Source organism: Centroberyx affinis, unplaced genomic scaffold, assembly GCF_046629955.1.
Source record: "Centroberyx affinis isolate AG114_WGS23_722 - 3 ecotype Tasmania unplaced genomic scaffold, CSIRO-AGI_Caff_v1 ptg000116l_1, whole genome shotgun sequence".
NCBI classification, from domain to species: domain Eukaryota; kingdom Metazoa; phylum Chordata; class Actinopteri; order Beryciformes; family Berycidae; genus Centroberyx; species Centroberyx affinis.
Genome location: NW_027278817.1, coordinates 332,459 through 350,294, shown reverse-complemented (window position 1 = coordinate 350,294; position 17,836 = coordinate 332,459).

The following is a 17,836-nucleotide window of genomic DNA, read 5'->3' as shown; positions in this document are numbered from 1 at the left end:
CATATATTTCCCAATGGTCTGGGAGAAGAGATGGGATGGGATAGATGGGAGAAAACAATGTTAGCAGCTGTGTTGTACTGAATTCATTTCTTTATTCCTGATTCCCTCAGTGGCTGCTGACAGGTTGGTTCACCAGCTCCTTTCCCCTCAGTAAGACCTTCGGGTGACGACTGCTGGCAGGAGCTGGCAGATATACAAATCAATGTCAAAACCACAAAACAGTCCCATCTCTCACACTGCGAGCGTCTCAATAACAAATACATTAAAAAAGAAGGCCGCCTGAAAGCACCATATAAAAGCAATACAAGCAAGGATGAAATGGTACATCATCGCCTAAAAACACACACGTATGCGCCCTCATACACACATAAAAGCACAAATTTGTTGTGAAAAGGGTGCAATTCTTGAATTCGCTAAAGGACAGGACCTATTTCTGAGACAGGCAGCACCAGTGAATAGACTGAAAAAAAAGACTCTCTCTCTCTCTCGATCTCTCTCTCTCTCTCTCTCTCTCTCTCTCTCTCTCTCTCTCTCTCTGATCTCAGTGAGCGGGGCCTCAGGTGAAGACAGCTGTCACCCTGATCTACAGCCCCCGGCTGCCTCAGTAATGTAGGCCAAATTGCCTGAGTCGCTGGAAATGATGCAGTCATTGTGGAGGAAATTGGAAATCAATTCTTGTCATCACTGAACATAACTCCCTTTTTTAGCCGAGCCGGGGCTCAGACGTATTTGTGCAGGCTGTGGCAGCTCCAACAGAGACACCACTATGTAAGAAAATGAAAGCGGATAGCAGCAAGATAAAGCAGTGAGATGCAGCAGTGGTGGATAACAATAAAGTGAAGCTGGTAATGCAATCCTACATCTTGTGTCACATGTTGATGCGTGTCCTAGGTTTATGTACACATCATGCATTATTAATTTATTAATAACATAGTAATGAATGAAAGGATTGAGCTGCCATTCACTACAATTATCTGTGATGCTGTACATGCATAACCTCAGGGCAACATTTGACCCCAGGAATATTAATTTATAAATATAGAAACAGTAAAAAAAAAAAAAAAAAGATTCTTCTGTCACTCTGCCACTGTCCTTAGGGTAAAGCTCATTAATGAGGTTTGTCACCAGATTTCTAGAGTCTTCAGTAATGAGTTTTCTTAACAGATTCTGCAGAGCGCTCTTGGTTTTCTGCAGCTGTGTTGTTTACAGCTGGGTTCAGCTCTTCAGGAGACCTCCAGGCTCCCAGGCACAGAGACGCTGAATTAAAAGGAATGATCGTGTTTTACAGATTTAGAAATTAGGGGGAAGGAGCTCCTTTGTGGACACGATGGTGTTGATGTAGTGCATGTAAGACATGTAGGTCAGAGCGTGAGGCAGGACACGGTGCAGTGCTTCTGCATGCTGAGCGCTTCATGACTGCAGTCCCAAGGGCGCCTCTGCTCAATAAGAGGCAATCAGCAACAGCGGCACGCCCTCCCCAGCTCCCCTCCATCTTCCCACAAGGCATTGCTCCTAGTCAGCCCCCATCCATTATGCATCAAACCCTGCACTACAAATCTCCTCAAATAGAACAGAGTGTCAGGCGTGATAAAGAACAATCGACCAAGGGGAGGGAATCAAAGCGCAAAAAATTCCCAAGATGAAAAATATTCCACTTTGCTCTCCGTTGTCGTTCTTTGTTTTTCTTTGTTTGTGTTGTTATTCGAGTTGTATGTTCGTGTCTCTCGTGGGATCCTCGCCGAGGCACAAGTCATCCGTCATCCTAATTGGTTGTGTTTAGAGAGCAACTGTTGTGTTTGATAGAGAAGCTTTTCCACTCCTTCTGGTCAAAACAAAAGCGCGGCTCTGGTATCAAAGATGGATAGCTATGTAAATGGAAGTAGCCACAGATGTGATTATCCGAGGATCGTCTGTTCTTCTAAAAGTTTCTTCTAAAAGCCTTAGTGTGTTCAGCTGTTGTAATCTCGCATCCTTCATCTTCATATGGCCTGGAGCACAGTCAGACTCAGTTTGGTGGAGGCCAGTAGCCGCTGCTTCTGTTTTTAATGGGACTACGCCGGCTACATTGAGATGTAAGAAAAACTCACAGAGCGGCTGCCACTCTGCGATGAAACCTCTCCATTCCCCTTTCATCACTGTAAATTGTTAATAGCGGCGATAAATGCTCTATTAACAAAGTCTGCAATTTCAGGAGAAGAAACTTTGAGAAGCACGAGGCCCTGCCAGGTCCCAAAAATAACATAAAGTCTAGAAACCAAAAAAAAAAAAAAATTGAAATCTTGTTAAACTCTGCAAAAGCGGATTCCAAGAAGTTAAGAGACCCAACAGGTAGCTAATAAACAGAGCAAAAGCACTACCAAAAGAAACAGGCGGCTTTGGAAAGAGAGATGCCATACAAATATAATTCCTGTGCCAGCTCACTTGAGCCTGCAAGGAAGAAAACAGAGAATTTGAACAGAGTATAATTTGTTCACAAAAATACTTTTAAGGGAAACTAATCTGTCTAAATATGGGTTTTGGAAGGCAAGTGGAAAACAGACCTCATTATAGCTGAGTGTGGGATTCAGCTGTGAAATCAAGTAAAAACGCTTTTTTTTTCTAAACATAACCAGCACAATTTATATATGTGGAAAAAGTATGTGAAAAACTTCTTTACATTATTTTTTTTTTACAATAGGTATGTCAGGAGATTTTTAACCAGCATGCAGAGCGTTTGAATCTGAGTAATGCAATTCAAGAAAATAATCAATCAATAAATCAATAAGTATATTGAACCAATGAGTTAACTGAACTGATATTACTTGAAATTCAAATAATGTGCTTGAGTTGAGTGACATCACTGGATTGATTTCAATGCAACAATTTAGCGACTGATTTTGAGGTAGATTTTACTCATCAGGGTTTATAGTGAAGGACAAACTCAGCCTCTAGTAATATATGAGACAGCAGAGAACTATGGGATACGCATCCATCTTTGTCAATCCACCACTTTACATGGTAACAGTATTGCTCATGATTGCCCATTTTTCACTCCATCTAATCCCCTCGCATCTCCCATTTTCTCCCACCCCCTCTTCTCAATCTTTAGATGGACATTTAATGGCGTTGACGAACCATAATTCACATTAATGTGCATCATCCAAGAAATCATATCACTTTTTACAACCTGAATCTGAAGCCCATTTGGTCATTCAATTTTAGATATATTTACACAGATTTTTGGAAGAATTTGATGTGGAAAATAAGACTTCTTTAAGTGCTGGTCTGTTTGAATTTGATGTTGACACACCACACAAATAGATACAAACCTTTGACAGCATCAAGATACATGTAAAATTCATGTTCATCTGTCATGTACTGACAGTCTTCATAACAATAGCTCTGCCAAACAACAGAATGGACCCAGAGATGCAAGACATATTGCCAATAGTTGTTTGTTCAACAGTGTTTAAGTGTTTAAGGGTGTATTTGTCCTTTGAGTCAGTTGCTGCTGCATGAAACGACCAACTTAACAAGTATCAAAGAAGCATAAAAAATGTGATTCAAACACACACTTCCATTCGGGGACCAGAAAGCTCTTAGAAGGCCATACTGACAACTAGTGTGTGTGGGGAAAATAAGTTATTAAACAAGTTACTGTTACTTAGCCATTCCAGACTGCATTATTTTAGCCTCTATGTCTTTTTTTGTCTTTAAATTTAGGTGGGGGTATCATCACATCATCTGGTTAAAGCAGACCAGTAGAGGAATATAAACAACCAGTTCATGTCTGCACTCCACCACTGACAAACAGTGCCGGTCCTCATTACAGCGTCACACACATGCAAAGCAGAACATCTGGAAACTCACAGCAGCTCAGCCGGCTCGGGACGGCAGGTGTGTATGAAAATGCAAATACAAAACAGAGGGAGGTTTCAGTCACAGCAGAGTTCTCGGTATCCGGCCCTCACCTCCGTCCCGCCGCCTCTCCTACTGACTCCGCCCCCCTCCTCCCTGTTGTTGCTACCTTCCCAGGCCGTCCTCCATCTGCTTGGCCTTCGCGGCGGCTGCAGCCAGAAGCCCCGGCAGCATATGCCAGTGTTTGGATTGGCGAGCCGGGTCAGCCTTTCATCTGGTCCTTTGATGGGCCTCGCTGCGGCTGAGCAGGTGGATAACACACACACATAGTTACACACACACCTACACACGTTACACTGCTGCAAAAATGTCTGTCTTAACAAGTCATTTAGTCTCATATTCGATCTGATTTTCTTGTGTTATATCAATTGACAATAGAGAGTAGCAAAACTGATATTTTCTTATGAAAATGTCACAGATTATTACTCTAAGATGGATATTTTCATAGTAGCCAGCCTGAACAACATCATTGCCATAGAGCTGGATGATAATATAATCTGGTTAAAGCTCCGCATTTCAGAGAAGACCGGCATGCAAATGGCCTGATGTTTATTAAGGTCATATTTGTCATGTTACAGTGTGTTCCTCCACCAGTGTTGTTATTCCACTCCATAACTGCAGGCCTTGAGCTATGAAAATATGGCCAAAATGAGTGTGGATGAAGGGAATCAGGAGAAAGTCGGCGCAGCGAGGTCTGTGTCAAAATAGCAATTACATGCTGGCCTGATTCATAAAGATAAATGCAGAGCGGGGTTACAGAGACCGTGAACACAGTTTCATCGCACCAAGGTCCCTGAATTCAATTAGTGACACACACACACACACACACACACACACACACACACACACACACACATCTCAAGAAGTCAGGGCTCTGGCAGCTCAATCAGGTGAACAGACCTTGATATCACTGATTTAACTGAAAGACACAGTGACTGCCCCTGTGTGCGGCACACTGTCAGCGTGTCACCACAGCTACTCGACCGCATACCGCGCCGTCACTCAAGCCTCATCTGGACTGACAGAGTCGAGTCTTATCCGGTGGGGACTCCGGTCTGGGTGGAGATGATCTCGTCTCTCTTAGGAACACATGATTGACTCGGGGGTGATCATTCCTACTGTTGCATAGATGAATCCCAGAGCAGCTGGGAAAAGCCGGATGGGGAAAGAGTAGGAGAATGTGGTTGTTGTGTGGTTTCTAGGTGTGAATGTGTGCAGCTGTGTGAAATGTGAAGCCAGGCAGCGCTGAAAAAAGAACATGCATATTCAGTCAATAAGTGATATAATAACAATAATAATCTGTATTTATATAGTACTTAAAACAAAGTTACAAAGTGCTTTACAGGGTCAATAATGTGCTTTACAGAGTCATCTCACTAGCAAGGACCACACCATCAACAAGATGCATTTAAATGATTTATTGAAGGAAGATTGATGAGCGTGGTTTCTGGTAGCTGAATGCGTTGTGGGGAGGCTTCGTAGGGAATCCGCCGCGGCACCCGGGTCACGACGGACCCCCAAGGGGGAGGAAGGAGAGGGAGAACAGGAAGAAAGAGTAGGGCGGGGGGGAGGGGTGCAGAATACAAGAGCGAAAGGGGAAGAGAGGGTTAGGATGGTATTTAGGGGATGCCGGAAGAGGCGCGGTTGAGGTGTGGTCCTGCTCCTGAAACTCGCTAGGTAAGCTTCAATAAAAGAGAGGACAAAGGATAACAGAAATAGCATAAAAAGTAATTACAGGCCTAAAAAAAAATGTAAGGTGGATAGGAAAGGCAACCTCTATAGGATCAAGAATAAAATATAGAATACATGGCTGGTAATGTAAATTATGTTATGTAAAACATAACAGGAATAGAATAGAATACTATACAAAAGCCTGTTCATAAAAGTAAGTTTTGAGGAGAGATTTAAAAGACGATAGTGATTTGTCTGGCCTTAGTTTCTCAGGCTGGGCATCCTGCAGCCTAGGCGCCCTGACAGCAAAAGCACATCACCTTTAGTACTTAGCCGGGAGTTTGGAGCAACCAGGAGAGCCTTGTCCAAGGACCTCAGGCTGTGCGTCGGCTTGTAAAGAGTTAAAAGGTCAGAGACATAGCTGGGGGCTAGACCGCACGGAGCATTAAAAGTTAGAAGTTCGTTAAAAGTTATCAGTAAAATCTTAAAATCAATTCTAAAACTAACCGGCAGCCAGTAAAGAGAGGCTAAAAGAGGAGTAATATGGTCTTGTTTCTCAGAGTGTATTAGAAGCCTTGCAGCTGCATTTTGTACTAGTTGAAAATGGGAGAGCGATCTCTGACTTAGGCCAGAGAAGAGGGAGTTACAATAGGCTAGACGAGATGAAATAAATGCATGGATAACTTTCTCAAGGTCTGCAAAGGATAGATAGGACTTTATTTTCAGGATGTTTTTAAGCCGCTGAAAACAGGATTCCTATACAACAACCCTCCTGATCATTGAAAGTGTGCTAATGGAGTTTAGTGGGCCAAAAAGGACAAACTTGTATTTGTTGTCATTTAGTTGGAGGAAATTTCGTGACATCCAGCACTTATTATCTGATAGGCAAGCTTTGACGCAGGATAAGCTATTGGAGTCAGTAGTTTTAAGGGGTATATACAGTTGTGTGTCATCTACGTAGCAGTGGAGTGAGATGTTATGTTTTCAAATAATGCAGAGAAGAAGCATGTATATGGAGAAAAGTATGGGGCCGAGAATAGAACCTTGGGGAACTCCATACAGGAGCTGGGCTGAAGAAGAGGAGGCATTTCCATCAACTACAGAGAAGATTCTATTAGTGTTTGATGCCGACCCAATTTTCAAGGCGGATTAGTAGTATGTCATGGTCTACTGTATCAAAAACTGCACTGAGATCCAAGAAGATGAGGATTGAGCACTAGCGTCAAACGTTGTTCGAGTCATCTCTACTATAGACTATGGAAAGCTCTAAATCCACATTGAAATTGAAATTAATTTCTCTAAAACATGTAAATATATATATACTATAGGAGGGGACAGTACCAGTGTTCAGGGAGCTATTTATGATTAGTAGAACGTGCGGGGCAGCTGAAGGACTTCTTCGAGAAACTTACTAGGGATAATGTCCAGAGGGCAGAATGGGGATTTCATTTGAGAGATGGTTTCTACACTTGAAGTGAGGGAGACAAGTAAAACATTGCTAAGAGAGGTACAGATTTCTGGGGAGACGGAGGCGGAGAGATTAGGCCCAGAGTGGGTAAACTGGAGAATAATATTCTTCACCTTCTTAGTGAAGAAAGTCCTCGCACTTTTGGGGTGAAGCTTCAACATTATGGAGGGGGTAGGGTTGGGGGGGGGTAAAGGACAATGTCAATAACAGTAAATAAATCAAAGTCACAGTTGCAAACCCCACTTACACCAACCAAAGGTGATTTAGTTTGGCTGACAGCCACATCCTTGGTTTATGACTAGGACTGTCTCTCTTTGCTGCATCCAGGTCAAATACCATTCATAAAGACAAAGACAGTAAGAAGGAGCTTGAAGTCGAGAAATCTACTTATAACCCTTCCATAATCCTCCACCAAAGGCCGACTCTGATCCACTGTCTTCCCTGGAGTAGACAGAAAATACAGTCCTACTGGGCCTATCAGCTCTGTGCCATGATGAAAAGCACCATCTGATTTACCATCACAGCTAATTGGAACTCCACTGCGCTAATTAAATCAAGGAGCCACCTGGCGTGTGATGTGCAGTGTGTGTGTGTGTGTGTGTGCGTGCGCGTGCATGTGTGTGCATGTGTGCGTGCGTGCATCCTAACAGAGACAAACACTTCACGTTCCTATTTATATAGACATTCCAGATGATATTCCGGTTTATTTCTTTTTACTCTCTCCATATGTACAACCAGGCTGTCCCTTGTCTCATTTAAAAGCAACCGATAACATAAAAGCCTCGGCGGTGCCTGCCTGGGTGTCCTGACCTCTCCACAATCAGGACCATTTGAAAATGTCAGGCTCCCTAGTTAGCAATTCAAACAGGCAAAGAGGCAATTACGCCATTTTCATGTCTCCACCGAGGCCCCGCTGCCTCTGACGCAACTCTGACACCCGTGTTTTAATACGGCCGACACGAACGTACATTCCTCAGCTGCTATGAAAAACTAAACCGAGCCATATTAATGCCCCCTTCCATTCCCTCCCCTCTCCTATCTCTCTCAATCACCCTTATCTCTCTTTCTCCAGCCCTCACCTCCTCTTTCATTTCCCAGACAGTCTATCATTTGGGCAACACGGTGGTGTGATTGTGGCTTCCGCTGGAGGGGGAGAGCCGAATGCTATCATCACTCCTAGGGCCATAATCAATAGTGTCAGTAATGGCGATGGCGGGAGGAGAACAGTGGATTGCCGCGGGGTCCTCGGAGATCATATTGGAGGGCTTTGTCTTTTCACTGGCTCTCCCCACGGTCCTGTTGAATTATTCTGCAGGCGTTCCCGCTCTCAGCCTCGCTCTGCAGAGGGCTGCGGGAAGGGAAACACAATTCTCTCATAAAGGGTTGGAGCTCTTGTTGCCTGTTGCAGGGCTTTCACAGAAATAAGTTATTGGTGAGGGCCTGCTAGTATATCACACGCAGAATATGTTAAGCTGTGCCGTGGGTGGTTTCAGCCAAGCAATGTGATTCCAAATGTGCTGATATTTCCCATTAAAGTAATAATCTACATTTTCATATAATTAATTGTCCGTTTTGGTAGTCTCTACCGCTGATTGAAATAACACCATGCTGATTCAACCTATAGCCAGGTCATGAAAGCTTTTACATTTGCTGTGGTTTCACATTTGCGGCAGCAGGAATGTTTGTTGTTTGAAATAAAATGTTGTTGTTTTTTTACTTATTCTTTATTCTTCTGTATGTATATTACATTTAAAAGGAAACTTTGCAGTCAGTACACATGCTTTGGTAACCACTGTATGCTGTAAAATCCATAATACCCTTTATTGTGATTATGAGCACTTCCATAATCACATAAAGAATGCCCTCTGGGATGATATTGCTATAATAGCCTATAGTAAATGCTGAGATATTATTTATCAGTATGAAACAAGGGCTTCAGAAACTTTTTCATGGGGAGACTCATCACAAAGAAGTGTGTTATTGCTTATGGCCCACCAAGTATTTTGTGCTGATGAGGAAGTAAATCACATGTGGGAAAGATCCACCAGCAGGATACAACAACTCATAGTTTGAAAAACACTCCGAAAGGATCAGATGGTAAATCAGACTTGTGGTAGCAATGATCCACGCTTGAGATTGAACCTCAGTTTTAGTGCTGGTGAATCATCACCACTGAAGATTAGACCTCACGCCTGTTACATCTATTATTCATTTTTATTCAGAAAATATCCATAACACTGAGCCCACATTTTACTGAATGTTTTTAATGCTTTGTATTTAGTTTTACACTTGTATACAGTGTTTGTCTGGACCGTCATGGATGTTGACAGTGTATTTTAATCATCTGCGACATGTCACCTTTTCACCTGACAAATTTCCCTATGATCACTAATGCGATTAGCTCTAATTTGATTCCTACCCTTTATATCCTGCATGAATAAAGCCAAATGAAGTCTCCAGTGTAGGAGGAGCGCTCTGGCTTATGAATCCCAGCACCGTGACATGTCATCGTTCAGGCCGGTGCTGTCTGTGTTGAACCAGAAAGCTCCAGGCACACCGCTGCTCTCTTGCCCCCCTGGCAGTGTTGAGAGGTGTGGAAGAGCAATCTGCTCTCACAGGGGAAGCCACAGAGAAAGTAGGACATCGCTGTCAAGACACGGGAGAAGCCACCGAGGACCGGTACAGGATTAGGCAAGCAGGCCCCAAGCCACTTCGTTACACCGGCTCAACGCAACACAGAGTGCACCTAAAAATGTGCTTAAACTATCTTGTAATGTTAACAGATGGCACCTCTTTTTTACGCTTTCATTACATCTCATTCAAATGTCCCCAGATGGATCTTTTTCAGCACTGTGTGGGAATCATTTCCTCAGAGCGGCTCTTACAGGACTACATTAGCCCATTTCGCCCCGGTAATGCGAGAAGTCAGCCGTCTCGACTCGTCACAGCGGCGGCATGTCGGGGGTGTTTCTGCCGTTTCTGAGCCCTTCATTATTACTGAGTGAGAGGAGCCGCATGGAGGGAGGCTCCTGATTATTCAGCTGTGGAGCAGAATGACTTTGCCTCACAACAGGAAGCGTTGCATTTTTAAAGCCAAGGAGAAAGCGTTTTGCCACCCTGTCAGAGGAAGGGCTGTGGGGGGGGGGGAGGCTGGGGGGAGGGGGCGGGGTGTAGAAAAGATACAATTTCACAGCTGAGCACGCCCGCTTGGCTCTCCGGGCGTCAGGAGGGGAGGATTTCACACCTGAGGTAGTAACAGAGCGGAGGTAGGAGATGGGATCAAATTCTTACACCGCCACCCGTCTGATTCCCTTCATCAGGGAGAGGCAGCTTCACCCTTTACAAGGGTTTAAACAAGCATGTGCTTTTAAAAGAGCAACACGGTACCTTGCATTTACCTACTCCACTTCTCCTCCCTCTCCTCCTTTATCCTTTATCCATCTCGTGAGATTAGTCGGCGTGAAGGATAGGACTTACAACCCAGTGCTGGTTTTGGGTCACTCTGTATTGACTGTACTGAGGGTTTTGGTTTGGTTACATACTAAGACAGTTACATATCATCAATTTGGGATGTTCAGTGCATTCCAGCAGGAGTTATTTATTAATTATTTTTTGTTGTATCCACTTTCGCCTCATCTACTTCCACTTCAGTTAGTGATTTCCTACATTTCCCAGAATGCCTTTCAACAACCCCCAGAGAACTGGCATGAACTTGTTGCATCCAGCCTCGGGTTGGGTGCGCAATAGCGATAGCATAGTAAGATTAAGAAAGCTTTTTCCAGCCTGCCAGACTGACACTTTGGTCTACCTAAAGTCAACACACACACACACACACACACCTAAACACAGAGCATGCATTCTCACCATATGAATGCGCTTATCACCAATCCCCATATTCTCCTTGGAGCCACTTTCACCCTTCGACCTCGCTCCCCTGCATCATTATGCAAATGCTATTTCAGCTCATTAAGTGTCAGTCAGTCAGGAGAGCCTAAACACAGTCTTCACCCAGGAAATCAATCTGCCATCTCTATAGGCCCACCGGCAAAGCAACACACACTGTACTGCGGCGGCGGAGGATAATCAAAACCCATAATTGCTTTTTAAATCACAACATTAATGACAAGATATCTCGATTGTAATGCATTGTAATCACGCCATTAATATGGATATGACTGCAGCATTGGGAGCCATCTGTTTGGCTGAGGCAGCGCTGGACGTTTTCCAACAGACATACTCATTTCAAGGACTGTATTTTGGCCAGCGACCACAGGCAACATAATCAATGTGAATGCCGCCACCAGCACAGGGAAACGAGGGACCCAAATTGATCCATCAATCACCTATTCAGACAATGTTTATTCAGCTTTGCCTCGGTTCGCAGTTATTCATACTCACAGATGAAAGCGGCGGCGGGAAAAAAAAAAGAAGGAAAGATGGCAGGGAGTGGAGAGCAATAGCATGGCACAAAAAACAGGCTCTTTACACAGGGCTTTAGTGTGCGTTTTTTGGTGAGGTATAGTGATTGCCTTGGGTTACCTCTGGGTGGAATCAATTATACAAGGTTTTTAAAAGGCCCTCTTTGCTCTTCACAGGAAGGCGCGGAGCGAGCAAGCTCCCGAGGTATCTAGCATTATTCCTTTTTATGTTCTTCCATCAAACTTTCTCTTTCTTCTCAAACTTTTCCATAGTCATTGCCAGAGTAAAAATGTGGGGCATTTGAGATGTTATTGCCAAACTTCAATTGGGGGCCCCCACTGCCAACCCCCCCCCCCCCAACTCTTCCTTTCGCTCCTCCTTATGACTAATGTATTTCCAGTACAAAAGCATATGTTTCTTTTAAAGGAGCTCGGCAGCGACGCCCGGGTTTCTGCGGCGGTGTTTGCGGTCGCTAGGGGGGGGGAGACGGGGGGCAGGAACAAAAAAACATACTCGTCGCTTTGCCTCGGGGCCATTTCATGACAGCTCTGCTTTGTGTCGCGGCGTAAGAGGAGTGTCAAACCCTAACCCTCGCTTTGTTGTGACAAGGGTCTCTCGTTGGCGCTGTTGCTCGCATTCTGTGCTCTCGGTGAACGTCTGGGGAGAGGAGGCTGTCTCAAACTGAACCATCACACGTTAACTTGGGGACTAGGGTAGGTGTGAGGGTTGAGGGAAAACCACTCCACATAGGGATTCACACAGCGGAGCCCCCCGTTTATCTAAAACCTTCAGAAATTGAAGGGTTTGGAGTTGAAACGTAGTGAAATTCCAGACCCTAGGTTTCATCAGAAAATGAAAACTGCATGAACATGAATGGACGATATCAACAAGGAACTTTCACCAACCTAGCAAGAACACAGTATAGTTGATAATGTTACATCAGTGTATTTCTTCTACTGAGGCTCTACTGTATTACGTTGATTCCAATGATATTCATAGCTCAAGTCTGTATCAAAGCGAGAGACTAGACAGGCAAGAGTCTGGGATGTCAGTGAGATAATACTTGGAGCTGTTCCCTTGATGATGAATGGCAGTCGGACTTTATGTGAGAACGCACGGGGTGACTGCAGACACGTCGTTTCTGGTTCAGTCTTGTTAGCTCTACAGTGAAATGAACCTCATTTGGCTACAAAAGCAGATACAAAAATGTGTGCGTGGGGGCCCTTAACTTATCGCGTACGCCACCGACTGTCTAGCTGAGGCCTGCCCCGCACCTAATTTGCAATACAAGTTTCTCTGAGTTACAAAACTCTTGAAAGAGAACATTTTTGTCATATCTTTCCAGTGTAGCTTGAAGCAGCAGAGTGTGCCAACCACTTGCTACTGTCTGTCTGTTATATCTCATGCCAGGCAATTTAAATCTCGGGCCTTTTTACCTGCTGAAACATCGGCGCGTTGGGTCTTTTTTAGTCTGCAGCTAATTGGCAAGCCTGCCTACACTCCCTCAGAGCAGAGGAGGGTCTGTGGGGAGGAGGGCAACGAGCGCAACACATCTCATCTCTCCACAGATTTCTTCATCTCTTGTAATTAATTGCATCTTTAAAAGAACAAAATGTAAATACGCCGCTGACACGCTGCCAATTAATTTTCAATCGCCGTCTTTCTGACGCTTTCTGCTCGACCGAGGGGGAAATCAAAAGTTTTGGAGGGTGTTACGAAAGCTTTAATGGTGTCCCTTTGTTCCCGGCAACACATTGTGAAAAATACATTCGGGCCTGACAAAGTGCTCCTGCTCCATGTAATCAATTCCCTCAGCCGCTACCAGCCGAAGAAGACGGGGCGGAGGGAAGATCTGAGAGAAAACCACCGTCTCAGTTGTCTCTTGTTGTTCTTTGATCAGGCACAACAAGGTTCTTTACACACTGAGGAAATGTGAAGGAAGAGAAAACCACCATAGCTGCCCAGTGCAAATATACATTCAGGCGGTGATGCACTGGGTAAACTATGACCTCCGAAGGCAAACAACCAATTCAGCCAAATCAATTAGATTTAGACTTTTGGCTCCTTAAAATACCCTATCTTCATAACTTCTTCTTAAAGCAATATTCCTCTTAGTTTTAACATGGGGGTTATTTGGCACTTGACTGCTATGAAAATCAGAATATAAACTACTCACCAAGATCGGACAATTAACACGTTTGTCAAAATATTCAACAACAGATCCCACTTTTAAGACAACAAAGCAGTAGTCGTCATTTTGCACGTCTATTCTTGGTTTACACTAAAATTAGTATTTAAAAATAAAAGTAGATCTGGTCCCAAACAGGAACTATCTCCAGTCCTAAATGGTATCCCTCCGCTAAGTTCTCTTCTATCAATAAAAATGCTATTCAGTGAAATTATGTTCTAAAACGTCGGACCCAAAATCAATTTAAAATCACAGTAGCGGGATCTGTTGTTGAATCTGTTCACCAATGTGTTAATTGTCAGTTTTCAGGCTATTTTCGTGCCTCATTGAGATGAATGGGAAGTAAAAATCCGAACGCTACAAACTCGTCCAGCTGCATCTGATCTTGGTGATTAGTTTATATTCTGGTTTTCATGCCAGTCAAGTGCTGAATAACCCCCATGTTAAAACTAAGTGGAATATTACTTTAATTCTCTTTGATGGCACTTACCATGATGTGTACTATGGATTCATGTCATAAAGCTTCACATCAGCCTAAAACATGTGTGTAAACTGAGTTGAGGTAGGTTTATCCTTCACTACATCCCTGCATTCAGCATACATCTTCACACACACACACACACACACACACACACACACACACACACACACACACACACACACTGCTCTTCCCTACACAGTGTCATAAACCAACAGAGACCTCTCCTCCCCCCTCAGCATATGACGCCAGCGGTGTGACAGAGAGGCGCGGTGACAGCTTAGCGTGGGCGTGAAGTGCTGCCAACACACCTACACCAACGCCAATACAAACTGCCCACTCCACATATCAGCGCCTGACAGCCTACACAGGCACTGACAGAGGCAGAGCAAGTGTACTGACATATATTAACTGAACCTCAGGATGTGATCATATTCCTGGAGTCCAGAACTGCAACTCCGGTGCCTCTGTATTGTAAGGATGAGGGACCTTTTCTTCTCCAAATTAAAACATCAGGGTGGAAATGTCAAATACCCTTAACACGTTACAAAGACAAACACTGTCCTTGCGGATGGCTCAGCAGCAGTCATAGCGGTGTGTGGGCGTTGTACTGTATTGTACCTGAAGTGCCTCTCTCTCAAAGAGCTTGTGAGGCCACCGGGGGGTGAGAACGCTCCGCTAACCTCGGTGACTCTTGTAACGAGCTGAAGTGGGATTCCTACTGCCTCTTAAGGGGCTCGGCTTTTATTGCTACCGAGTAAACAGAGGCAAATAGAGCCACGGTGTGAATTGGAAGAGCTCGGGTAGCGCGCGCACCTAGCTAAGTGCATTAAGAACTGCCGTTTAAGTGCTTCCCTCGAGCGTTCTTGGGGAGATTTCTGAAAAGGTAGAGGCATTGGGGTGGCGCCGCTTTCAATGAGCCCGGGTGTTTACACATCTTTGGCTAACGTGGGGCCTGGCAAAGGAAAAAAAGGACAAATAAGAGAGTTCACCTCACAGGCTCCTACACACCCCATTGCACTGATTATCATCAGTTGACTAAATGGAATTGTAAACAAGAAATTTCGGTGTGGTTACTTCTGCGGCCCTCAAGTTACGCAATCCTGTTTCTATGATGAACATATTCAAAAACGAAGAAAATGTATATTATAGGGATGCAATAGGAGATGAAAAAGACTATAAAGTGTGGTAGGGTCACTATAACACACTAATGAGCACCATAGACATACTGTAAGTCCCTGCAGGAGCGTTAGAGCAATATTATCATGATTTTTTTGTCAGCTCCGCACGATCCAATTTGACAAACTTGCCTAGAGACGTGATGTCAGTTCGGCAGAGATGTGTTTTAAACTCCCCTCTAAATGGAGTTACAGCTAACTGAGTGTTTACAGCAGGAGAGAGTGATGCTAATTGGATTGTGTGAGGCTGTAAATAGCTACAAAAGCCGCGCCGGTGTGCTGACAGCGTGATTTTCACTCTAGCTTGTTTCTAATATGACAAACAGGAGCCGCAGAGCATGCTCTCAAGCTGGGATCCTCTTACCCAGATTGTTTCATACAAGAAAAAAAAAAACCCTTAAGAGGCCTTTTGTCAGCATCGACTCGCAGCTATTTCCTGATCAGGGGGTCACTCATGTCACGTGTCTGACTTGAGGCCAAACGCGCAGGAATCCCTCAACAGGTAAACCTGATCGACCCCCAAAAATCATCTGATTACACGGCGTGAATGGAGCAGATGTGTGTCTCTGTTCTCTCCCCCCCTCCCTCTCTCTCTCTCTCTGCACCTTCGCAGCTCAATCGGCTCAGTCGTTTTGATGTATTGAAACAACATCGACTTGCTAAACGGGCTTGGCAGCATGAAAGGCCGAGTCTAATTACAAAATGGATGTCATCATCAGGGCCTTTCTCCTGGCTGGCGAACGATTGCAGCAGCGGTCACGCACTCCGAAAGGTCAACATGCTTCATTGACATGCATTTAATTGGAGACACCCTTCCTGCCCACTGGGGATTTCAGCCTGTATTTTGTCCCTTAAGAGCAAACAGACACGTGTGCGCATGTTTAATAGAGAGCATCCTCTTGATTCGTCTCTCTCTATCCTCTCGTCTCCTTCCCGGCACCCTTCCACTGCAGTTTGTGGGAGGGTAAGAAGCGCTGTTAGGTCGGTGGAGGGGTTGTAATTTGTGCGCTAGGTGTTAGAAACACAGCGGCAACGCCAGTGAAAACAAAACAGCTCTGTGATTTCACCCCCACTTGCTCCAGGCGTCTCTCACAGCGTCAGGAAACTGCAGCAGCACAATAAACTGCTGCAGAGCGCTTCATAACTGCCTCCACAGCACAGCGAGCAGCTCCACTCTCCACCTCGGCCCAACATCTTGTTGTTTTCCTATAAAACATAACAACACCTATATTATCTAGCAGTTTATCTATTATGATTCTGCTTCTTCCTTTCTTATAATTATCTATACAATTCCTGTCTTCCTCTCTCCTTAGTTCTTATTGGGTATTTCTTGTCCTTTCTTATGAACATGATTCTTCGGGGTTGCTTGTAATTTTGGTGCCGTATCCTCATGAACACACACACACACACACACACACACACACACACACACACACACACACACACACAGACACACACACACACACACACAAACAAACACTGTCACACTCAGTGTCTGCTACATTATTTCCATTTTTGGGACTTAATTCTAATATTCAAATATCCAAAATCATAAGAAAAAGATATGAATTCTGCTTATGGATGGAATCCCTTTGTTTCCTTTTAATTAGTGACTTAGAGGATTCTGCTGTTGCATTAATTGTAAATCGCCCTTTATAGAGTGTCAGTTAAACGCCTGCAATGGAAATGTAGAAAATATATCACATGCAGCATTTTATTGTCAAAACACACTGTAAAACAGAGGACATTTTACAGGAAAAGGCTGTAATACATGCAAGCCTTGACAGCAATTCTTCTTTACACCCTGAACTGCTGTATAGGTCTTACCAGGTTCTTCAATTCTGACTGTTGAAGGTTTATATAATGTACGGGCTGACAGGTGAAAGCTCACACTGTTGTTTTTGGTGTGGCAAGACTGCCCTCTGGTGAATGCACAACTTCACTTGGATGGGGATATATCTGATTTTAAAGCCGCAATATTATGGATTCATTTACACACAAGACAATAAAGGTGTAATTTCAATTAGGCATTCATTCTTAGATTTAGGATAATTATATTTTTTACAACATGGTGGCAGTGTTGGTGAATTCCTTTACTGAACATCCTTATGAACATACTGTAGGCTTCATCAAGTCAAATTTGTGTAAAGGAATTTAAAAAGTAAGCATGTCTTCACATTGAGGAGCCATTCTATTAATAACAAATTCTGCGGTTTCAGTTACAGATATCCATATCTGTGATCATGGGATTCCTATAGAAAAGTCAGTAAGAAAAATTGATTATTATAAACACTACAAAACACTTAAGATCACAACAATTGTTTGCTGAGATGAGGATTATTAACTGTAGTCCACAGCATTGTGCATAATTTGTTTTCTTAAATACCTAACAGTTCTCTCCTGTGTTATGGATGCTCACAGTCACAGTGCAGTATGCCATAAGAGGCTGCTGAAAATGTCAGCTTTCTATACTTTATCCTCCTACAGCATTCAGTTTTGCTTTGTGTTTTGCTGTGGATATTTTTACAGTATCTGTG